Raw genomic sequence first — 26,640 nt, 5'->3', positions numbered from 1 at the left:
TGGCAAAAACAGAGACTCAAGTCTCTCTGTCTGAACTACTTAGGAAACAAATGCAGGAAAGGTAGGATGTTCTGACACTCCCATAGAAAATGTCACCATTCTTCTTTTCACTTGCTTCATCTTAAACATGTGGGTGGTGAAGACGGCTGATTAATGTGTCTGTTAGATTACAGATAAACTGGGTCCCTGGAAAAGATCTAAACAGAGGGAGGACAAGAAGGCAGCATGGCCAAAGAGGGACAGAAAACTGGAGAGTAAGAGTCAGGTATACCGGTGTCTCTGTCAGCACCATGTGAGAGTAGGGAAGGCCAAATGAGATCTGAGGGGGGCTGCATAGAAGATTGAAAGTTCAAATGTAGTTTTAAAAAAACTCAGTGCATTACAAAGTTAATTCAGAGCTAAGGTTTCTCCCTGGAGTGCTATGAAACACATGTGACGTATATGACAAACAAAACAGAAATCATTCAGTTATTTTTATTTTTTTTTCCCACAGGAGTATAATGTTTTATAACATTTTCATTTTTTATTTTTTTCCATAGGAGTATAATGAGAAGTATTCCTGTGGAGAAAACACCAGAAGTTATTAATGCACCCAGGAAATCTGTGTCCTAGACTGTGGTTCAGTCATGTTCTGCGAATATTGTGTATACATTCTCAAAGGTGCCGTGTCTCTTCTTCCTCCTAGCTCCCAGCCACGTGCTTAGTGCCCTAGTCCATACTGTGTCTACATACACAAACATCCTGTCACATCCTATCACAGTACAGTCCAGGGACATACTGAAATTATGTTTGAGGTCAGGGACTGGACTTCAGTGTCGCCTGGTGATCATTTCTTGGCTCACTGCCTAGATGGAAGATTTATCAGAAATTTTAAGAGAATTTAAATTAAACTCTTCAAAAAAAAAATGCCCCAGAAACTCCAACAGTGATTTATGGTTTTGAAACTCATGTCAGAACGAAGCAAAAGAGGTTGAGAATACACCAGGGCAAGCTCTTCCTTATTGTTTCTCACTCCATCTGGTAGGAAAGTAAAATTGACCCTCTGTTGCCACAATTTGATTATTTTCTCTGACTTTCTGATAAATATGTTTTTCTTCCCGACTCTAGGCACAGTAAGGTATCTGGCTAGCACATAAAAGCATTCTGAATGTCATATTTATTCTTGAAGAACACAAGGAAACAGACAGTGCCAGCTGCTAGTCTTGTCTATTTGTATTGCTGCCATCTTAGGGGCTCAACCAAACAGTCTCTGCTCACGTCCAGCAAGTCCATGATCAGCACAATAAGTCCTGAACTCCTGTAGTTATGTCAATGGCAGGCCAGTTTATAGTATCCCTTAGGCCAAAATAGTTAGTTATTTTTTAAATGTATGACATTTTACTTGAAGACATAAAATTCTGTGAAATTAATCATCTGTTGAAGTGCTATTTGGAAGGGGTAAGGAAGTTCTTCAACTTTGCTTATAGTTCAACAACAAAACAAATGCCTTCCTGCCAGAACTCATGTGTTTTCTTTTACTGGCAGCTCTTAAATACCACAGAATTTACAGTGGTAACATCTTATATGGAGCTACAGAGAACTGTCCAGCAACATGACAGCAAGAGTTAATGACACAAATTTTGAGAAAGAAAAACATGAAATGCCCTCTAACAGTAAAACACATCTTGAAGCAGACCAATAATGCAATTATAATTGTTTGAGACCTTTAACATATATGACAAATATGTGTGAAAGTTATAGTGTAGTACTGTAATGGCAGTTATGAAGAGAAAATACTTTAAGGAGTCACAGAAAGCCAATCTAAGAGCTGGGACTTATTTTGCATTCTGGGCAGAAATACAAATTTCATCATATGTCTGTCAAAACTTGTGCAAGAAACAGCTGAAAAAAATAACTCACAAAACGTACGTGGTAAGACTCTCTAAAGATGAAATTTTCAAACATCCTTGGGGAATAGTCTTTTAAAATTTTCTAGCTTTATAATGTGAGATGAACAGAGTTCTCAGATAGTCAAAGTGTTATTGCAGAATTTTGGATGTTGTTGCCTTAATTTTGAATTCTTTAATACCCACACAGTGAAGTTGTGCTAAAACCGGCTACAGAGTGTCTGCATAATTTTCATGTAAGAAATTCCGTTATTAAGACTAAAGCTGCAAAATATCACTCTGTATAGAAAGCCAAACTTGTGTTACTCATCCTGAGTAGTACTTACGCCATGACTAGCCTCTTGAAAACATTAAAAGCACTTGCAGAATAAACTTCTGCTTAATTTGAGTAGCATGTGAGTGAATGGAATGAACAGTTTGTCTAGTCAATCCCAAGCCTTATAACGTGTACAATAGTTGCAGAGACACAGTTTCTCTGGCAGCCATTCAACAGTTCCGACACCAGAGTCAGCTTGCAGACTGACATTTTGCAATGGGCTATGCTGTTGTGAAGACCAAGCCTGTCCTAGTGTCAACAGTAACAAATCAAGAAAACAGACAACCCAGGAGAGCTCTGAGGCTGGAAATATCCCACATTTCATCAGCCCAGAGACAAAATGTGCAGCTGTACCCAGTTCTTATTTTTTTCTCTTTGTCTCAATATGTAGTTTGTGCCTACTGAAAGAGCCTTATACCAAACAAGGTGTCATAAATGAGCAACTTCCTCTGGTTGCACATTAAAATTTAATGAAAAGTAATCTGTAATTGGGGCTCATTTAAAGTAGAGAGTGCTCATCATATTCCAGATATAAGCTCAAAGGGTGGCGTGCTGATCTAGGAGTCAGAGACTATAGCATGCCTATCAAAGCAGCTGACTTTCTGCCAATATGAATGAATGGATCAAAAAGCCAGTTACCCCTAGCCTAAATGATGAATCAGTTATTGGGTATTGCAGTGTCACTGTTGCTATCATCATTACAAGTAGTGACAAATTACTTGGAAGAACACTTCTGTTTAGTTCTATCACTAGTACAGACAGCAGTCAAGTTGATAAAGGAACTTTGGCCATGCTCCCCAGGTCTAAATTTGCCTTAATTCCTTGCTCCACTAGCCTAAATTAAATGCCAATGGATTAGTTAAATTTAATGCCCACTGCCTACCAGTATACTTTCTTAAGACCTCTGAGCTTCTGACGCCAGCAGAGCAATTCTCTGCACTGAAGATGTATAAATCAGTTAGCCTAATTCTTGGCCTGAGCTTTACTTTGTTACTCAGGAGGTAACAACTGCTTAGAGCAATTCCACTGCATATAATTCAGTGGATATCTGTGATAGCCACTCAGAGAATGAAAGGTGGAAACAAGCTATATGTAAATGGTACATTTCATGTGCTTGAGCTCCTTTTCAACCTAGTCCCCTGGGGAAGGCACAGCTTGCAGCACAGCATTCCTTGGGAATAACCCTTGAAGAATTAAAACAAACAGAGCAGCATCCTGGTGGGAAGCTGTGCTCCATGGAATTGTGCAAAAGTGTAAAAAGATAGACACCCCTGCCCCCCCCATTCAGGCAGTGGCACATGCAGAGTGTCCTGGTTGGAAGCTAGAGTGTTGGGTGTGCTGGCGAGTTCCCAGCTTATGCTGATAGGGCAACAAGGCAACCTTGGGGCTCTGCAGACAGTCTGCTCTCAACCCTGTGGTGGTCTTCATGTGAAGACACACCGGTGTACAGCATTAGTTCAAAGTGCAAATTAAACAAATGTATCTTACTAAGCACATTAGAGGTGGTAATAGACAATGGACTGTGGCAAGTTAGATTTTTCTCTCCCAATGTCTGCAGTCAGGTAGGGCACTAGGCACAAAGATGGAGAAGGAATAGGTTGTCAAGCTGCAAGGCGCAGTGAAGATAATCTTTGTTTTTGACCAATAATTTTAAAGAAATGATGTGAGAGAAGCTCACATTAGAGATAGTATATGGGACGATTTCCTCCAGTATCTCTTCCTCTTTCTTCTGAAAATGTAATCAACGGCATTGCCTGTGAAAATGCATTTATTTCTGAGGAATTCTGGAGTTTTTAGGCTTCCAAGCACTCATCCAAATCATAAAACCACAAACTGAATCTGTCTTAAACATTTTGTGAAGTACGTTCTTTGTTCACGGAGAAAGTCCATACAAAGAGATGATGCAACTGCAAACTGTTTATATCTTGTCTGACTTGGACATAACATGTTAAATCTGATTTATGTCATGGCATCAGTGGGGAAGATACCTTCACGGATGCCTAAAAATGTTTTTCAAACATTCATAATTAAACAATTCAGTGACTGCTAAATCTTTCGCAAGGTTGTGGTAAATTTCAGTGCATCTGAGAAACAAGACAATTAGTTTGTAGAGATAGTAAGTTACACATGTGGATTTTGTTTTTTATACAGTCTGTATCTGAAAGTATCGAATGTCTCTTTTACAGAACTTTTCACCAACTACTCAGTAGTTCCAAGGATGCTACCCATTAACAATTAAGGATTTCCCACCTTTGTATCAACTTAGGCTTAGAATATGGAAGATCCAGATGCAGAATAATTTTTCTTATTGTCTTATTTTCCTCGCATTTCACTGATTAATTTTATTTGGTTCAATTTTACTGAATGTTCATTTTAATTTAATTGTCTTGTTTAGACCTCCAAGCATCTTTTTAAGGGATAATGAACACTTCAAAAGACAATTATTCTTCATTACTAGTTCAGAGAATGAAATACCCAAGTCACAGAAGCGTGTTCAGGCTACCAGTTTTACTTTTATCACTACATTTATTAACCTCAGTGGTAGAAACACCATTGATAAGTAAGTTATGTTTTGTTAAATATTTCACCTGATACGAAGGCCTCTGTTCTGCTTCCCATTGTTGCTCCAAGGGATACATCACTCTGTTGATTGACTTGTTGGTCTTGTTGGTTCCAATGAAAATTTTGTAAAATGAAAAAGCAAAAGTTAGATCAAAAGGCAATGGATCAAATTATTTGTCCTACAGTGCAGCTGAAATCTGTCACTTGAGCTTGGCTAGCTGGTGCAATCTTTCCTGTCACCTACTGCATATTGTGCAGAATTTACTTTGATAAGCGTCAGAGAAGTCATGCAAAGATCTGTAATTTAACATAAAGGTAAATTTGGGTAGTATACCACAGCTCATCTGCAAAGCACCCAGGAAACCGTGACATTTAGTTCTTGAAAATATACTTGCATTTATGAAAATTATAGGTTGGGTTTATCTGCTATTGTTATTACATCAAAGCCAAGAGATTTCAACTAATTTGGGAACCCACAGAGTAAAACATTCTGCAAATATGCAGCAAGTTCTTTCAAGAGCTTAAAATTTACATTATTACCTAAACAGAAAACAAAGAGTAAGAAGAAAACACAATAATGTTGACATTCGTTGTAGCAGGGCCAGGAATGAAAAGCCAAAATCTCTTTTACAATCCTGTCTACCTCACCACATTATCTCATCAAGATAAACAGATTAAATGGCATCTTGTCACATGAAAATGTTTCTACGTGTAAGTTATATGCATGTGTGCCTGTGTGCCCGTGTAGATACATACCTACTTACTTCCCTACAAACTTTTAAAGTTTTCTTGGATTGGTCAGATTGTTTGTCCTTGAACATTGATTTTCACATGAGACAAGAATATATTTACTATCTCCTTTCAAAATAAACTGTACAGCTTTTTTACTTTTTCTATCTCTTGTTTATTTTCTGCTCCACTAAATTCACTTCTCTTTCTGTTGTCTGCAAAATAATACAGAAAAACAAACAAACAAACAAAACCACTCAAAACAGTAGCACTTTAAGAGCAAGATTTTTTTCTTGGTGCCACCCCATAGAAACATGATATTTGCATTCTTTTTTCGACAATGCTATGTAGGCTTAAATCCCTATACTTACAATTATTTACATGCACAGTTTGTATCACTGCACTTGCAAAGGCACGTACAGAAACTGCTACCTTAGTACTTTTGAAAGTGATAAAGAAATTAGGTATCTATATGCATGTTTGGACAATCCTCATACAAAAAAATTCTGAAATCCTCAGCTCTAGCTGCTCAACCCATCACCTGAGATCTGTTTGATATGTGATGGCAAAGAAACTAGTTTCAACTGTTTTTTTAAGCACAGAGACAAATTAAAATTGTCAGTTCATATACTAAAGGCATCTAAAATGTGCCTACAAAAGGAGTAACAACATTTCTACTTCCCCCATGACCTGTTCTCATCCCAACCTTTCCCTCTCCCCTTCACCCCTCCTCGAGCTTGAGCAAAGGTGAATGTGCATGTACCCGTTTTGAAGGGCCCACATAGATAACAATGAACTGGAAGTTGTTACTGGTGCACAGGTTCTCTTAGGATGTGCATTTTATCTTGTTTTCTTAAGTATTTATTTAACTCCTAATGGCTAACATTGCCACTATAACACAGAGAACCTTTCAGTAGCAATCCCTGAGATGGATACAAGGACTTGTATTTTTAGAGACAGTTAGGCATTATTCTGCTCTGTAAGATTTAGACTACATTTGTTACTTTCCAGATGGACATTGACATGTGGGATTCTGGCAGAGGTTGTCCACATGAATGAGCTCCAGAAAACACTCAGGTGTTTCTGTTCCAGCTGCTCAAGCTGGTCTCCATGCCAGAGGCTTGCCATCCCCATGCAGACAGTGGGGTTGTGCGTTTGAGAGGTTCACCATCACTCGTAACCCTCCATGCCTGCACCCTCCTCCACATGGAGGTGGTAAGCTCTGGGCAAAAGAGAGGATACAGCTGGTCAGAGGTCAGTTCATGTGTCCCTACAGTCGACATTGACACTGTGCTGGAGCAACATGCCCAGGTCTCTGCTGAAACCTAGGGGAGCAGACTTGTGCTATCGGGACCTCCAGTTCCTCGCATGCACATGTACATGCACAGACACACAGAGAGCATCACGAGCTCCTGGTACTGCTGTGGCCCTCTGCCAGATGCAGCTCCGAAGTGCAAAAATTCGGATGAAAGCCCTAAAAATGCCCACACAATAGAGTTGCCAACACCTGCCAAGATAGTTTATAGAAGTTTACTTGTAATTGGCAACATGAGGTCATGTGCAACTCAAGTTCTTCTTTCATTCTGATGGGACTTTAACTTTTGATACATTTTGTAAGCAATTGTCGTAAAACACAACTACCAGCATAAAACACAGCAATGATTGTGAAACTCTGTAGTACTCTGTCCTGCTGAAGCACTACATTTTGCATTTCTCAGAAACATTTGCCACCTGTTTGCAGAAGAGACTATTCCCTACAGCACTTTGTACGTTTTGGTGTTGGAAATAGCATCATGATTCAGTCCGATAGCATTTTTAACTGCAAACTACTGGCATGCAGGAGCGGTGAGAAAAATTAGGTTTGACACTTCGACATATTCTGAAGCTGACAAAAAAAAAAAGAAAAAAAAAAGACCTGCAAGGCTGCTTAAAGCAATAGAGCAATAGCAATTGGCCATAAATGATTACATTGGACATGATCACTGAAACTTCAGGTGTAGAAGCTGAGTTCAATGACTATGCCACCATAAAGACATGCTCCAAAACTTTGGGTTTCCCCCTTGAGGGCTGAAAATTTGTATTGAAATATGATTTTACTGAAACTCCTGCTATCGGGATTTAGCGAGCATGACTTATGCCACTCTGATTGCTTCTGCTTTTAGTATGTTGCTGCTCTCTGCTCCTGAGAGCTCAGCTCTGCAGACATCAGCAGCCATTTTACAACGGGCTACAATAACTGAGCAGAAGACAAAGTGTTGATCCTGTTTTTAGTAAAATTGAAAATGTTTCATATAGAAGTTGTTTTCTTATTGTAGAGTCATTTGTACTGTGAACAGCAGTCTGGGTATGGATATAAATATTCAGGTATATCTCCAGCTGGAATGGATTTAGATACCATTTTCATGTCTTGTCACTAAAAAGGAAAGTCACTCTCTCTTATGCTGTAATTTTCTTTTTGGATTTAGAAAATATTAGCAGGAGTTTTTAGTCAGCTTATCCATCTTAAAATTTTATATCATTTCTTTTTTTTTTTCTTCTTCTTCTTATTTTTTTTTTTCCATTGGGAAATGTCATATCTCACACACAATTTTTCATGAAAAAATGCAATGAGTTATCCCCTTTTTCTGATTCACAAAAAAAAAAAAGGAAATTTCATTCAAAATAGATAATTTTTTGGTCATTTGTAGTGTGTAATGTCTTGTTTTAATTTAATTTTAAAAGAGCTTTATTAAAAGTTGCTGGCTGTACCTGGAGCTGACTGTAACAAGTGATGACATAAGAAATTGACATTAAAAGCTGAAGCAAAAGACAGAATCTCGATCTTAATGACTTCTCAAAATCACTACATTTTAAATCAATAAGCCCTACATATCTAGAAGGAAAGCAGGTATTTTCTGCTAAGCTGCTGTTATCACGAGTCTAGTGACAGGCTATGAAGCTTTCATGTATAGAGCTGAGATATATGGGTAGAGTTTTGTTGCTGTTGTTGCAAAACTGTCAAATTCCAGGACCATGATAACGGAGAAAAATGGTTTTAAAAAGCTTTAAAGACAGGGTGTTTTACAACATTTCTGCTCGTCCTGTCCAGAAAATTGTCCTGATAACCATAAAAGCTGAAGTAGCTGAAGATTTAGAATCAGACTAAATGTTGAGATTGCGTATTATATACTTCTTAGTAGAAAACATGTTTGTAGTTTTGCCTTGTATATCTCTAATCAAGAACCAACTGGACTGGGGATGAAACAGTTTTGAAAAGATAGAGAAGATCAGAAATTAAAGGGTTAAAGCTTGCAATAGGAATGAAATATAATGTAACTCTCAGCAGAATTCAGTGATAGTAAAAGTGTAGTTTGCACTTATATATTATAAAAGAATCTTCCCAGCCAGCATCTAAAAATACGTTTTAAATTTTAAGTATTTAATATTGCAAATTGGTTCCCATGTTTTGGTATTAATATGTATGGCTGGGGACTATTCAATTTTTCCTAGCTGGCTGTTCGTTATCTCAGATGACTTTTTCTCTCTTATGTCCGTGGGGGCTACAAGAAAATATACTATTGACATCAGTGAAACCTCTACTCTGAAAAAAGCCTATAGGGTCACATAGATCAGTGAACAGGTCGCTCAGAGGAGATCTGGGGTCTCCGTTTTGGAGAACTGACTGTGCATGGCCCTGAGCTGTCTGCTGTAGGTGACCCTCTCCTGAGCAGGAGGTTGGACCAGATTATTTCCAGAAGCTCCGTCCAGCTTCTACCATTTTGTGACTCAGCAGAGGCGCCCTGCCTACCACGTCTCTGAAGTGAATCACATGGCTTTGGAAATAAATGTCAGCATCCCTCTGCTCACTCACTGCACAGAGTAAACCTGCAAAGACTCTTACAGCCTACAAGCATAGATCTTACATAATGGAGCCCAATTTTCAAAATAGCCCAGCATGCGATTGTTGCCATTTAGGGAACCAGAACAGGAAACTGCTTGATATTTTAGCAAATCTGTTCCATTTTAATAGCCTCTCTTAACTTTAATGGTTAACCCTTATCAAGCTTTAACGGTTTCTTACCAAGAAATTAAGAAGGTGGCATTTCTTGCTTGAAACTATAAATACACACACACACACACACATATATATATGTAAATATACATGTAACTATAAGTAATGTTGCTGAAGTTTGTTATGATGTAATAGGCTGCTCTATCACAACCTACCACAGTGTCACATCTGCATAGCTCTCAATATATGACTCCAATATACTACACAGGGTTCTTCTTAACTGAGACATGTAAATTTCTCTAAGTGGACAATCTCCATCAGCCGTGCAGAAAAGGGAATGATGAGATGTTCATGTTGTATTTTTGTTGACTGTTTAGTTAAATGGCTATATCTGAGTTAATATTTAAATGCTTTAGTTCACAACCACATTAGTCCACAGCAGAGTCATCTCCTCCTATCTTCACAAATACGAAGATGTCATGAAGCCTTTGAATCAGCTGGGTTACAAAAGCTCTTAGTTTATAATGATTTGACTAAAATTATGTCTTTTTCTATTTTAAAATAGTCTAATGCACAGAGCCAGTTTGAAACTTACAGTGCTTTGTACACTGAATCAGGGACTGCACTGCATGGACTATAAGACACAAAAATAATAAAAAAACCCTTCTCAGTAATGAGAAGTGAAGAACGGGTCTTGAGCAGCTACTGTGAGTACTCCTGCTGAGCAAGTGGTGCATATCACAGCCTCAGACCTCTCTGTAATTGTGAGAGATGAGCATTGCACAATACACATCTTGTGCTTCTAACCTAAGAAAATTGTCAGGAAATCAATTAATTAAAAGTTCAGGTTTTATCTATAGTGAAGTTCTGATGAAAATATTTTTGTATCAGCAGCAATAACATATATATATATATGTATTTAAGTTAAGAAAACAGTGAAACAAGGGCAGAGAATCTGTCTTATTCCAAACATAATAAACAGCACTTTAAAACTTAAAAACAACAGGCTATTCTCAGACTATAGGCAAGTTAGATATTCACAACCCAAGGAAAAATATAGATGGTGTTGAAAGGTATCGTGTGAACAGAGCCTTATCTGCTGCCTACCCCAGGCTGTAGTGGTTCTGCGTCTGGAAGTGAATATATTTCAAGCTCTGCCAAGACTTTGCAACAAATTAGAATGGAATAACTGAATATATTTGTCGGTATCAGAACACTCAAGTTAAGCACTTGGATGATCACTATGTTGTGTGAATTTTCTAAGTGGTATGTGGAATTTGGCTGTGGTTTACACTGGGTAGTTTAAGAGCTGGTTACTGGATTTAGTCCAGTTGTAGTCATAGCTGCTGCTGCTGCTGTAAATCATTTGAGTGTTACGAAAGAATCTCTGCTAGGCTGGCTGTGCTAGCCAGGCAAAATGAAGTGCTTTAATCGTGGCAGCTCCTCCCCAGCTGAAGAGCAGAAGCAGTGATATGAATCACCAAAGCAACCCCGACAAAGATGGTACTGGATCATCTTCATATTCCCACTAATCCTGGGGCCTCCAGACCCACCATTCTTCCACCGAGTCCATCTCCATAAAGTTTCCTTGATTGCAATATTTTTAACAGTATAAGTACACTGAATGAAATGTGAAGGCTAGTGAGAATTTTTGCCTTGCTTTTCAAAAATGCCACAACTGCAATTATGTCAAGTTCAGGTTGGGCTGTAGGGTTACACGAGTTTGGCCCAAAAGCAGATGCACAGCCTATGGTCCAGCCACTTGTATCTTGGGGCCTTACCAGTACAACATGTTAAACAACAGATCCTAACAGGAATCACACAATGCCATAGCATCACAAAAATAAGCAGGCTGGAATGTGAGCCACCAGCAGTAAGGCCACAGCTCTTTCAAATGTGTTCACAGGTGGCCAGGATTATAAGTCCTTTGCCTCCCATAGTAGTTCACAGCTCCCATCTCATCAGCTGGGAATGCTTTTGGCTCAGCAAAAATAAATAAATAATAATAATAAAAATTACAGAACTCTGCTCATCTCTTTTTGGTCACCCTCACCATGCAAAAATGCATCGTAGCTCCCGCATTGTCTTACAGCGCTGTATGTCTCAGTCTGGCACATTGCTAAAGTAAATAGTCCAGAGGGGGTGTAATGCAACAGTTTTTGTGCTCTGGCTCCTCTTGTGGTCACATTTATGTTACATCAACAGTGTCATTGTGTGGTTTAATTTATTTTGCCAAGGACAACTATGAGAAGGACCCGTACTATGCCAAAGACTGTGCCAAAGAGGAGTATGAGAAGCATTCATACTGTGGAAAAGCTTCAATAACTGCTCAAGACTAGTAAGTCTTATGGGCAAACTCCCTGTACGGAGCTTAGAAGATGGGGAGTGTGGATGCTGTGGGGAGTGGGGAACCCACTTATTTTACCACGTAAAAAATACCATTTTGTAGCAGGAGCAAGCACTTCCTCTGCAGGTTAGTAGTTAATCAGTCAGCCAGACTGTGGGTTTTATTAACAGCCTTTATGATCTAAAAGAAAATTCACAAATAAAATGATTTGTGCTTTTAAGTAGAGTTGTACAGACAATGTAAATCAATTCCACAAAAATTTGATATAAGCTCCTTGATAATGGATATGTAAGTCTAAACTCTAAAAAAAAAAAGAAAAAAATATCAGAAATATAGATGCTAGAATTCAAAACTGCTTTATATCGTGCTGTGCAATAGTCTCTTAAGAACAATTCCGCTAGCCAGATTTTCTGGAATATTACATTAGCAATGACATTCACCTTGTAAACCGCTTTCTAATCTCAGCTAGTGTAACTGTCCTTTAAAGAAACTCATCACCAGCTTCTAATCAAACATTTTGATTTTGCAAGCATAATTTTTCATGAGATGATCGACTTCCTTCAAAACATTGCGTTTTTTCACTGCACATATAAACAGTGAATGGAGTTTTCTCTCTTCTAGTCAAAACACTTTATTTTTCAAACAAACAAAAATTAAAGTGTTCAGTGAAAAAAATATTTTTTCCACAGATTATAAATTCACTCTTCTTAATAATTGGAGTTCAGTAATCTCTATGACATGATCTAATGGATCTTACATAATTTCAGGAACATTCTTATGTGCAAGATAGCATGGACATGTGCGATGAAATAGTTATCAGTCTCACATATATTTGTGTGGGTTAAATACTTCTTAAAGGATCTATACAATTAAATTGTCTTCCATTATATTGGATTAGATTATGAACATTCTTCAGATGTAGTCATGCTAGGTAAAATGCTAGGACAAAACTAATCAGTGCTTCCAGGCACTGGAATGAATAAAGGAACTGATGCTACTATTTCTATGTCACTCACTTATCATGCATCTAATTATATACATAACATGATGTTATTGTAAATGCTACTACTTTCAAATATTCCATAATTAAATTATTTCTGGGACTGTTATGAATAAAAATACTGTGGACAAATGTTCCAAACACATAATTGGAAATTCAGATTGACCATAATTCAGAAAAGAAAAAAAAAAAAAAAAGGAAAAGAAAAATAAAATTACCGGAACAACAAGACTTCTGTTTCAAAGAAGTACTCTAGGAACAGATATTAATTATTCTTGCCTGTCTAACTCTTCCTGAACTTAATTCTTAGCTGGGTTCAAACATCTAATCTGAACACTCACTTAAATTAAAAAGTTATAGCCAACTAAGTAAACATAGGCTGAAAAAATCCCATTATTAATGAGAATGCTTCAGTAACATAAGACAGCTGGAGTTCAGCTTAGGTCATAATTTTAAAAATAAATTGTGGAGTGTGCACTCTGCAATCTTTTTGGTATGGGCAGTGTGTAAAAAAACTACCCAGAGAGGAAGTTAGTGCCAGCTGCATGGTTCCCATGAAGCAGCTCAGCACATGAAAGCCTTGTTTTTCTCAAGAGAAGATGAAGATGTGATAGGAAGGGAGGTGATGCATCCTTTAATGAACTCAGTTTTACCCTGCTGCATGGGACAGACATTCCACACAGCTCAGGGTCTGAGCTGGTGGTATATTCTGCAGCACTGTCCTCTGTGGAAACCGAGGTTTATCATGAAAAGGCTAATTTAGTTGGGAGTTCCATTACTTTTCTCAGACAATGTAGGTTTTCTCAGTCTCTATTTAGTGTATTAATACCAACACACTAAAAATGAGCAACATAGAAAACAAGACTTTTGGGAACAGCTTAATATTTCTCTGGGTCAGAATGTGAGTAGCATGGGTTTTTCTTTCAACATTAAGGAATGATAATAGGATATAACAAGCAGGTAATTAAAAAATATGGTATCCATGAAGTCACAGTTCCAGTGTACAAGCATTGCATGGATCCTGCTGTGCACAACAGTATGTTCTCTTTCCATATTAGAAATGATGACTCTGAAGGCATCATGTTTTCAAGACAGCCCATCCCTTGACACTGTAAAAATTCCCCATGTTTTGGGAAAGTGTACAAGATCTAATAATGTTCTTTTCTTAGATATCTGATGACGTGCTTAAAGAGGCTTAAAAAAATCTAATGATAAAATATGGTCAACAGGAGTGTAAAAGGGAAGTTAAAACCATACTTTGCTCTTTATAAAAAAAAAAAAAGGAAAAAAAAAGGAAAAAAAAAAAAGGAAAAAAAAAAAAAGGAAGAACAGCAGAAGATACAACCCCCAAACCTCCCCAAATATCTAGCCACTGCAACCCAATCATATGTGTACAGAGCAAATACAAACACAGCTGTTGCAGCTCTTCCTTACAAAAGAAAAAATAATTTTCTCTGCATTTATTTACACACTCTCCCTGCTCTGATATTTGGCTGGGCCACACAGCTCCAGGCTGCAGGGAAATACAGAAATCATATGGTGTAGACACATGCACTACAAGAGGGTTTCTCCTCCACAGCTGGCAACCCTGTGCCACGTAAATCACCAGAGTGGGAACCCCATTCTGTTTAACCTGCCGCCTTCTTATCATGTGAATTATGTGGTGTAACTGCCTAAAGTAACTAGGAAAATAAAACTAATATTCACGTTTTAAAGAAAATGTACAGCATTGAAGAGGTTTTCAGGGTAGGGCGTAGCTGCATTACCTGTGCGTTTCCTAGGCTTCCAACCTTAGATGCTATTGCACTGGGGGAACCTGGTGTGCTGACTCTAAGGAAAAGTATGGAGAGTAGAGCGGAGTGGAGACACCGCGGCTAGGCTCTGTGACCAGGTGGGGACTCGATTGTTCTTGTGCACACCGAGACCAGTAAGCTGCACTTTTGCTAGCTTGAGCCAATGACCTGTCATGTTTTTGACAAAATGCTGTACTCTAGTGTACTTTAGCTCATTATAATGTCATTAAAATAACAAAACACACCTCCATCCCAAAAGCTACCCGCCTCCAAGGTGCGACTACCCCTCACTGAGCACGCACTCTGAATTTCTCGGAGCCTATCCCTTTAAACAGAGATGGGAAATCTTTTTTTCACCAATCATAACTAAGATATGCTTGACTAGAGTCACTCAAGCTCCACCTAAAAGATAGAAAATACTATAAATTGGCCTAAGAGAGAGAGGATGTTAGGGAAGATACCATTGCCAGGATGTTAGGGAGGATACCGTCACAAGGGAATATACCATCACGAGGACCTCCTGACTTCTGGAATCAGTCTATGGGCTGAGCCTCCCCCCCCCCCCCCCCCCCCCCACACACACACTTTGGGATGCCTTTGGGTGAGATTTGAACATTTGGTTATACTGGGTGTTGCCGTGGAAACTTAGAAATCTCTATAGAGTCTTTGTGCCTTTTAACACATTCGTTTGCAGGCTGTCCACCTGTGTATTTCATGCATGCTAGCTTGCTTTTGCAGACAGTAAATTATCGCTGGCAATCCAAAGAACCTGTGTACCTATTGCTGTAATAAATTGCACTTAACTGCATTGTTCCTGGCCGTGATAGTTCTCATTGAACGCAACTAGAGTAAGGGCGTAATAAGTTATTGGTGAATCCGTGACCGTGGTAGTTCAGTGCTCTGAATCCGACCAGACCCATATTGGTTAATGTGTTATTGGTGAATTTGTGATTGTGATAGTTCAGTACCCCGAATCCGACCGGACCCCTAATGGTTAATCAGCTACACCCCTTAACACGACAGAGAAATTGGCGTAGTCAGCAGGACTGCTATGGATAAACTGCTGCAAAAATGCAAAGGTGTCCCTTCCCAGGTGGGGAAGGAGTTGACCCAAAAATTTTGGAAAAGTCAAGAGAAAGTGGTAGAAGGCATTGAGCAGTGTCAGGCTTGATGAAAGATCGGACAACAAAAGGATAAAGGTGCAATTTGTGCTGTGTTAGGAGCCTGTTTGTCTTGTGCTCAGCGAGAAGCTAAGGAAATTCCTGCTCCTGAACTAATTTCTGATGTAGAATATACAGCTTTGAAATCAGAGATCAAGGTGTTGAAGTCATCATTGGCCTTTGAAAGGAAGACGGGAAAACATTAGGAATCGGAGTGGATAAACTTCTGAATGAAAGTGATAAACTTTTGAATAAGAATAACAAACTTGTGAATGACAATAGTCATCTTAAACAACTACTGGAGAGGTTTAGTCACCTGTTAAATAAAGTACAGCCTTCTGCTCCAGTTAAGCAGGTTCGTAGATTGATGCATAGTGCAGAACCTGAAACCTGGGATGGTGATTTTTGGTTTGACAGTGATGATGATGTCAAAGAGATTGCTGATTCTGAACCTCAATATATTTCCTCGAGACCTTTGGTTAAAACTGAGACTACTGTTGATGATGACGATGAAATCCGCACTATTGTGCAAACGATTCCATGGTCACTGGCAGAGTTGCTTAAAATACTGGAGAAGTTCTCAAGGTGGTCAGGAGAATCAGAAGTTGAGTATGTGTGGCGAGTTTCTCTTGAAGGAGGAGATCGAATTATGTTGAGTGAGGAAGAGGCAGGAGGTTTTTGGGGACCTGGAGTATTTTTAACTACCACACCAGGATACCATAATTACTCTATAACTGCACGGGTGGCATACTGGGCAGGTGGTATAGATCCCCAGGAGAGAGGGGAACCCCTGGAAATTAGAGCCACAAGCTATTCTGACCTGGCTGTAGCAGTACAGAAAGCGGCCTACATTCAGGCAATATATGAAAGAGATATATTCAGGAAATCCCCGATGTTGGCTCCTATTGACCCAGCTTGATTAACCCCTCTCATCCGTGGACACCCTGATTGTCTTAAGATGTTTGTAGCAAATACCCAGGATTGCGTACAAACTGCTCGTAGGGATGGTGATCATGGTCGTGGCGAAAGCCGAACTCCCCCATTCCAACCTGGAGTGAATTTGTACAAGACATAGATAAGTACAGATGCTGATTGGGCCATATTAGTTCATCCAGTATTAAGTCCCAAGACCACCCTCAGCAAGTCTGCCAAATTCACACTCAAAATCCCAGATACCCCAATTTCAAAAAGAGGTTCAAATTTATTAAAGAACGGGGGGAGTTGTGGCCTAAGGCCCTAGCTTTGGGTGCACCCCGGCCAATCTTGCATGGTGCCTCTATGGAGGACCTCCATGCATTAGTCTGATCTCTGGGTAGGAAAAATATTCCAGATGGGGAGAATTGCCTAACTGAAAAACCCCCAATCCATAACGAAAGTACACCTTCTGCACCAAGCCTAATTGACAAAGCAGAATCTCATCAAAAAAATTCCTGTACCCGGGGAGGGCAGTGAGCCACCCTGCTCAGCAGGTATTAGCAATTCAGTGGCTCTCTAATGAACACTCTGACCCTATCATTGCTATTCCTGTTGGACCCCAAAAAATATTGGTAAATTTTCTTATTGACACCAGGGCCCAAATATCAGTAATTACAGATGAGACAGCACAAACCCTGGGCATAACACCTGGTCGATGCAGGGTTAAATTCATGGAAATCAGTGGTGTGGAAAAACAATGCCCCACCGCAAAAATTTCACTCTGGCTGCTAGGGGAACAAAAATTAACCAGAGCAGAAGTATTAGTTGGTGCTGCATATACTAATATTTTAGGATTTGACATACTGTCTAGGCATGTGTGGAAACTCCCAGATGGAACTGTGTGGAGTTTCGCAACACATAAAAGGGATTTGGACACAGTGAAACTAAGTCTGTTACAAACATCCATACCCTTACCCCCTGCTAAAATCACTAATGTTCAGCAATATCTGTTGCCAGCAGTAGTACCTATGGGTATTGACAGGGTGGTAACAGAATTGGAAGAAAGAGGCATTATTAAAAGGACTCATTCACCTTACAATTCACTGGTGTGGCCAGTAAAGAAACCAACCAGGCAATGGCATTTTACAGTGGATTACAGACAGTTAAATGCTAACACCACACCTTTGACTGCCGCAGTTCCAAGCATGGCAGAGATAGCAAAAGCCTTCTGTGCATCTAACAGTAGCAATAGTGCTAACTACTCCCAGATATCTCTACACATGGGAAGTCAAAGATTGCTATTTCACCCTCTTTCTAACCCTTCTGGTTGAATACAACCGAGCATATTTTATTTTCTTTTGTGTTCACAGGAATCCTGAGTGAACTGCGTATGGACAGCTGGAGGATGACGAATCAACAGTTTGGATTAATAATACTATTCTTTACCCTGACCTTGATGCAATCCCTTCCGGTTTATAGCCAAGGAGACCCAGGATGGCTGTGGTCCAAAGGCTATGTCAAATACACCGGAATTTTGGAAACACAGGCCTTAAAGGAAAAATTAAACTTAGCTGCTGTGTTTGTGCATGGAGCTGAGGTGTTTCACCGAGACATCTAACCATGCATTGTCACACCGGCTGGTTAGCATGGTTACATGGACGTTCTATGAAACAATCTCAGCGCATGCCACAGGATACAACTGGGTTATTGGGAACAGGATTAGGTATATTAAGTAGCATTGATGCCGAAGTCCTAATGAGTAGAATAACTGCTACTACAGATGACCTAAGGAAATTGGAACAACCAATAAAATCATTCTTATTGGCCTTAGGAGCAAGTCAATGGCTTCTATCAGACATTTTATCCCATCAGGAACAAATTGAAGAAAATGATCAGTTAATTGTAAATGCCCTTGGAAAAACTCAAAGCAATACCTCCCTTGCCTTGAGCTGCATCAGAGCACAGTTATGGATACAATCCGTAGCAGCAGCTATTATTAGAGAGGGAGAAGGAGGAACTTCACCCACTGACATTTGAAAATTGATTTGGGATAATGCTTCAGAATTTGAAAAGAAGTTTCAAGCATGGTGGCAATTAGTCAACTTTACCTATTATGCAGAAAGTGATAAAATTATTGCCTTTATACTTACCATAAGTAATTCCACCATATACAATATATATACAATCATTGCATTCGAACTCAGTCATAATGGAACTATACTTTATCCTAAGGAGCATGAAGTATGGGCCCATCAAAAGGGAGGAAAGTGGGAAACAATTGATGTATGTGCATGTATTGTGTGTGAACAAAAAGGCTTCATCTGTGAGAGTAGCACGCTTGAAGCCCAAGACTTTACACTGGACAAAATATTTGCCTCTTTGAGATACATCCTAATGAAACCCCTGAAACTGTACTTGTATATATTGGGAAAGACTGTGTTTGCATGAGAACCCATTGCGATTCTATAGTCATAGATAATACTATTGTAGATAGCAGTAATCACTCTAATGTTTGTTTGTAATTTTACCAAAATTCTAGGATGTGATTTTAGTTACTCAGCTCCTGTCACCTCTTATCAACTTATTGCGTCCAATTATATTCTGCTTCATGATCTGCTGCCTACTCCTATTGGAATGAACCTTACTTTGGTGAAGAAGTTACTGTTACATGAAGACCTGAAGCAGCTGATGAAACAAGTTCGAGAAAATGGGTGAAAGACTCTGATTACTGTCCACCACGATATAGAAGAAATACATCAAGTGATGGAAAGAGTTAAGAGATGAAAAACACCATTGGTGGGACACTTTGTTTGGATGGTCGCCAGCTGCCACATGAATCCTCAACAAGATGCTTACAATTAGTTTGTATGTTAAACTTTGGATTATGATGAAACATTTAGCATCCCTACACAATGTACATACACTCGATAAACCTCATCCTGAGAATGTATGTGATATCTCTGACATATTCCAAATGTCATGAAGCTTGTGTGACTATAGAATCATAGAATATCCTGAGCTGGAAGGGACCCATAAGGATCATCGAGCCCAGCTCCTGGCACCACACAGGTCTACCCAAAAATTCAGACCATGTGACTAAGTGCACAGTCACGAGGTGGATTATGTGGTGTAACTGCCTAAAGTAACTAGGAAAATAAAGCTAATATTCACATTTTAAAGAAAATGTACAGCATTGAAGAGGTTTTCAGGGTAGGGCGTAGCTGCATTACCTGTGCGTTCCCTAGGCTTCCAACCTTAGATGCTATTGCACTGGGGGAACCTGGTGTGCTGACTCTAAGGAATAGCATGGAGCGGAGTGGAGACACTTCAGTGAATCCGACCAGACCCATATTGGTTAATGCATTATTGGTGAATCTATGATTGTGATATTTCAGTACCCCAAATCTGACCGGACCCATAATGATTAATTTGCTACACCCCTTAACGTGACAAACTCCCATCTCAACATCCCGCAGGCTGAAATCTCCTGCTCTCCAGTGTGCTGGAAGGGGAAGGACAGCAGAGGTAGGGGATGCTGGGCTTAGGAGGAAGCCCCAGTGACATTAGCTGCAGCAGGAATTTGAGGACCTGAGGCGGGAACCAGGGACCCTGAAAGTCCCTGGGCTGCACCCTGGCTTTGCAGAGGAGCTACGACACGTGCAGCAGGAGTATGCAGCACACTGCTGGCAAGAAAGAAGGCAGCGTGCAAGGGTTGCATGGGGACTTGGGTATTTTGTACCACTGTACAAACCTGCCCTAGGGCTTAGCATGTTGATCTGAGTGCTGTTCCTTAGGAAAAGGAAATATGGAAACACCCCCAGCACTCCAAAACTGAAACCATGGCCGATTTTTGTATTTATTTGTGGTGTCTTTTCTGAGATATATTAATTCTGGGATATAGAAAATTAGGGTTCTACCAGGTGCAGCTTCAGGGGTGCTAAGAATTTCCCCAGGGATATCAATAGAAAATAAACCTATTGACTGAAGAGTGACCAACCTAAACTCCTTATCTCAGAAACCCTAGAAATAGCTGGCAGGTCCCCAGGGTCCATGGACCATGAATTGCAAGCACTGCTAGAAAAAAAACACAAACCTATTTCTGTGAACAACTGCATTTACTCATTCATTTCAATTTGTAACTGCAGGTTAGAAAATGCATGGAAACAAAGATGATTATATCTAGCTCTAAGGAGTTCCAGCTACTTGCTATAACATCATGGTTCAGTTATTTAATTCCTGGACACAGTTCAGAGAGAGGTAAAATCAACATCCACTTGGTGGAATTTGTTTGCTTTTCTGATCATCCCTCCATTGTTTTTCCAGTCCATCAAGATTTCTGCAGGAAAACAGTATTTGTTTTCTTTTGGAGTTAACAGAAAGTACAACATGTTACTCATAAAATAAAAGGAAAGGTCTTACGTTTTGCTGTTTTCCTGAGCCTCGCGAGCCAGATTCTACCCATAATTAGTTATAAACTGGGCCTATACATTGTTTGTGTATGCATACCACATCTCCCCATCTCTTCAAATAAACCGACTGTAGAAATAATAATGGAAAAATCTTCACAAAATCAGCCTGCCTTTTCTATATTGTTTCATTTTATTTTTTTCTGATCCTTCAGGCTTTGATCTAATTTGCAGGAAAAGAAATGTACAGATCAAAGCAAAACATGAAATAAGATTCTAATTGCATACTGTATCTACCAGCCACGTTAAGAATGCAAACAGGAGAACTGAATTCCAATATGATTTAAACACTTGTTCATCAGAATATATATAAACATTCTTACATACACATGCTTTTGCTTGGTTGTAAGCCTCTTTGAGCCCATTTAGATTTACTCTGGAGACATGATGGTGCAATAGATGAGATTCTAGTCTAAATGATATCATGCTGGCCAAATGCTGGCAGTGATTAATCTCTAAATTCAGCATTCAAAAACAGAACAAAAAAACCCTTCCTCCCCCCCCCCCCAACAAAACAAAACAAAAAAGACCAACAAACAAACAAAATATTTCTCGCTGCTGAGATGCCAAGTATGTTAAACCCTCGAAGAGAAGTGATCTAAAAACTTGTCTGGAATGTGATGATTTCACCAGCACATGGGACAGAGTCTGTGCTCAGTTGCAGATGTAGAAATCTGTGCTTTATTATGACAAAACCCTAACCTGACCACTGGCCAAGTTTATGCTGGTGTGAGGGAGTGTGGGACTGGTTTAAGCAGATGGCGTTGCACCGAGGAGGACTTATTCCCAGGAGACAGAGAAAGGTCCTTCATGTGCTCATTCAGAGCCAGGTTTTGCTGGTCTTGCCCATACTGAGTAACAACCACTTAGGACTTCCAGTTAACTATGTTCAATGAGTGGATAACGTGTGTGAGACATGCAGACATGCCGCGAGCTCTGCACACCCAGAGGCTGGGAGGAGGCACACAGCCCAGCACAGCACAGCTCGGCTGGGAAGTAGTCCTGCCTGCCTGCCTGCTGGGCAACACAGCTGTCACTCGCACAGCCCTCCAGCTTCTGGGAGTATTTTCAGAAGTACAAGGCTCAGAAATTGTGTGGTCTGTTTAAGTCTCCAACGATAACAGCTGGCAGAATGTCAATGTGCATGGTAGATCCCAGGACAATAGATTTATGCTCTTTCTAATTAGAAAAAAATCACAAAAAAAAATCGATAATTGTGCTTTTAATTTAATTTAGCATATTTTTCAGCATTATGTAATTAGTTTCATATTTTCATGCTCAGTAAAGAAAAAGGTAATAAAAATCATGGGGGTTGGAATGAGAGAAGAATCTGATAGAACTTGGGGATTACATTTGTCACTCTTGATTTAATATATGACTATTCAAGAAAGGACTCAATATCTTTTTTTTTTTGCTAGGAATAGTGACAGTCTGAAAAATAGCTGAAAATACTACATGGTATACGGAAAGATTAAATTTGTCTTTGTAGTTCAGAATTCTAGGGTAAAACCCACATTACTTGAACTCATATTACCAGGGAAGATTCCACCATTGATTCCACCATTAATTACAACAAAACTATTCTAAGTGCACTAAATATAAGAAAGTGAGATATAAGTAAGACTCCTTCCCTTTGTTCAGAGCTGCTCCCTACCAAAGTGACTCTCTGTGGCACTGTCTCCTGCCAGTGCAGCCACATGCTCCAGCTGGGTTTTCTGTCGGGTAGACTGAAAATCAGAGCCTTCTTATCCTCTGCAGGGAAAAAAAATGTTGAAGAGATGGGGAAAGAGCTTTGTTCTGTGAAATACCATTACAGTGTCCTCCGGGATCTCCTCACTACTCCACTTTGAGGCATTTGACATTACTGAGCAATGATAAGCACTGCCTTTTCTGTCTGGGCCTTGACCATGTCTCCCCACTGGGACATTTGTCAGTGGAGCTTGGGGCCAGCTTGGCACGGCTGCAGGACTCTGGTCAGAGGACTCCTGGTGGCCTCAGGGAGCACTTTCTGGTGGGGATATGCTCTGGCCCTGCTGTTCTGCCTTTGCCCAGCCATGGCCTCAAACCAGGCACCCACGCCGTCCCAGCCTCAGCACACTCCTGTGCCCATGGTCCTGCCTGGACATCCCAGGACAGCATCTGATCTGGGGTTCATAGACATATAGAATGGCTTGGGTTGGAAGGGACCTCAAAGATCATCTAGTTCCAGCTGTCTGTATCATAACAACTATGTCGTTGTATTCCCTCACTGCACCTGATTTCCCAAATACCTCTTTGGACAGCCAAAATCACTGCAGTACAATGAGGTATATGGTGATGGATCTTCTTAAATGCTTGCTCCATAGCTTGGCTTAAACCTAGGTTAGACCAACCTTTACAACACTGCTTATAAATTCAGCACAAAATCTGATACAAAAATAAAAATTAACTCTGTTATCAAGGAAAAAGACGGTGCACACTAAACGAACCAAGCACCGTAACTGTCCAAAACCGTCAAACACTGAAGATTTGATCTGAAAAATACATGGTCTTTGTTCTACTGTTTCCCACATGTAGACAGTTGTCTTGCAAGTTATGTATTTCCACTGCAAGTAAGAATTACCTAAAATCTGTTATTTTTCAGTGGTATGGATACTGAGAAGAGATTCATTCCCACAGATGTCAACACATTTCAAAGTTTAATGCTTATGCTTGCAATATTAAGTGTGTAGCGACAACAGGAAGAATATAAGGAATTAAAGCTTTTTTGCTTCTGTCAGGTTAATGGCAGAAGGATATGCTGAAAGGTGAGTCAAGATGGTTGGTGCCATTCAAGAAAAATGAATAGTCTAAATGACCACATGGTGTGCTCTGGTTCACCTGAAGGCATAGATTACACTGTTTCAACTTCGCTTTCTTTTACCTTTTACATTTCTGACCCCCACTTTGCAAATTAAAGGAGAAAAGGACGTAAATAATCTGATTTTTATGTTGCATGCCTTTCCTGAAGCAAGTATCTAATTACTTGAGTTTTTAGATCATTGTTGTTCCTCCATTCAAACAGGCAAGGACACTTACAAAGCAAAGCAATCTTTTGCTCTTGCTGTAAAATCACTTAATCAAATTCACTACATCAAAACTATTTCAGTAGCAACATCTGATTTTGCAAACACAAGATTAAGCTTTTGCTGCTTGAATATGCAAGCACAACTCAGCTGAACTCGGTGAAGCTCTGCCTGCCTGTGTCAGCAATGGATTTGGCCCCAGGGCATCATTATTTAAATTGTGAATTCCTGATGTGAATTCGCCATGTCTTTGTTTGTTTGAGAGATGATTCAGATACTTTAGCCACTTTGTAAATAATAAATAAAATAACAACTAAAGGGCTTGGGGAAAAGGAAGGCTGATGGTGAGGGAGAGGAGCTTTGTAAAAACACAGAAAAGCCTCGCTCCAGCTACCTTCCTGGTAGATGTTGGTCTTTAATTAAAAACTTTGGCTGCTGTGTACTTGGGTCTCTGGGGATACTTCAACACAGGTACCCTAGACAGAGAGTTATTTATACATGCGAGTCCTGCTGCAGGTCTCATTGTGTTCATCAGGTTTTGTGGAAATAAACAGAAGGAAATGGAGTAGTGGAGGAACTTTCATGGCCCCCATTTTCAGATGTCATGGGTAGAAAGTTTACTGAGAAGGGTCTGTGAAGGTAGGCACCTTTACTGCCAGCCTCTGAGCTGTGAGCCTCACCATCTTGTAATGACAAAGCCATCAACCACACAGGCACTGCGGCCATCCTGGTACGCTCCCAGTTGGAGGCATCTGACCTACATGCAAATTCACCTTACATAGCTAAAAACTTGCTTTGACTCTTCAATAAAAAACACCCAGACAGTGCAGCTGTTGGGTACCAAGTACAAGCAGTCACGTTTGCAAGTAACTGGGAGAAATTTTACTTTAAATTTAAATAAAATTGAACGTGGAAAATAACTGTTTTTATCAAGAAATGAAAGTCCAGATTTGTTGAGTACAACATAAACATTTCATGAATAACCTAGCCTAACAGACTTTGTGCCATTTGTAGTACCAGCTTCGAGACATTAGTGGTCTTGGCAAGCATCACCGTGTCTTTGAGCATCCTGAGGATACGGATAAATAGGAGCTGCAGTAGCGTGATCCCAGGGCAACGACAGATCCTAGGGCAACAACATGAGAGGACTGCATTCATTTGCATGCACATTAGATTATAGTAGAGATTGCTATGCAGTCAAACTGTTGGCAGAAATTTGTGAAAGCTCTCTTGCTGTAGAAATTATTGGAACATGACAATCACAATGTCAATTTTTCGGCACAGACCATTACTCTGCTAAGATTTGTATGCAGGGGAAAATCCTCAGTGCCAAATGTAATTGAAACTTATTCCCACAGAAAATATTAACATGAAATGTGTTAACTATATGGTCCTCTGGAAAAATGGGTACAGTAATAGTGTTGGGAACAGATATAAAACTAGATACATTTGTAGCTGCAAAGACAAAGAGTACTGTGGGATTTTCAGGTCCTTCTGCTAGCTGAATCTTTGAAATGACAGGTTCTTTTCAGAAAACATAATAATTTCTTATTTCAGTTTATCTAATCTTGGGAAACCTCTGAAAGCCATAGAGATTTCATGACAGCACACTTCTACTGCCAAAAGCAGTAATTTGAGCTCTCACAGCTCTCTGTGCATTGATGCATTGTAGAACTGTGTTAGAGAGATGTGTGTCTCGTTTCAGGTTGTCAGACCTGACACTATTTTTATGCATGTGTATTTTGTAAATTCAACTTTAAAAAACACAAGGAAAGAAGATCCGTGTTTTGGGGATACAAATGTTCGTAAAGACTAGATGAGTCAGCAACAGGCACTGTGTGCTCAGATGTTCAATAATGAATGATTCTTCATTATTATTTAGAAGGATTTTTTTCAATGACTACCAGTATTAATGGTGATTTTGCTAGAAAGTTGATTCAATCATATATTGTTAGGTATATGATAAATATAACTTGTTTGCATAATAATACAAAATTGGATGCTGTAGATTAAGGCAAAATGAGAGACTGCTGATGAAAGAAAATGCTTTCCCATAACTTACCACTTCATTACTGATCTTCTGATCAAATCTGCCATCCAAATTGTTTGTAGCATTTCTGGAGACAAAGTAGCCTTTTCCACCACACTGCGTCACAGGCAGGGTTTAGTAAAGGGTTTAGATTTAAAAAATCCTTTAAAAAATGACATTTTAATAGGGCAAGTATTTTTCTCTATATATAATTTAAAGAGAGGAATGGAATGTACCTGACTGTGAGTGGAATAAGAATTGTGTGCTTTACCACAAATAGGATGATTGTCCAGAATACATTATTAGTAAAGGACCAATAAGACTGAGCAATTTAATCTGAGAAATTAGTTCCTGTTTCTGAAATGTCCAAGAACAGATCTTTCTCAAATTTATTTAGCCTAT

At 39.5% G+C, this 26,640-nt stretch overlaps 1 long non-coding RNA gene across 1 annotated transcript in view; it reads right to left on the bottom strand.

The window, feature by feature from the left end:
* Nucleotides 1-26,640, bottom strand: part of LOC310890344 — an 80,113-nt gene that overhangs the window by 1,690 nt on the left and 51,783 nt on the right. Inside the window, exon 3 of the long non-coding RNA XR_014577205.1 lies at nt 4,791-4,865. This is a non-coding gene — a long non-coding RNA (uncharacterized lncRNA). The remainder of the gene's footprint in view (nt 1-4,790; nt 4,866-26,640) is intronic.

This window comes from Anser anser (genome assembly GCF_964211835.1).
Source record: "Anser anser genome assembly, chromosome: Z".
Lineage (NCBI taxonomy): Eukaryota > Metazoa > Chordata > Aves > Anseriformes > Anatidae > Anser > Anser anser.
This window is presented reverse-complemented; position numbering and strand designations above follow the sequence as displayed.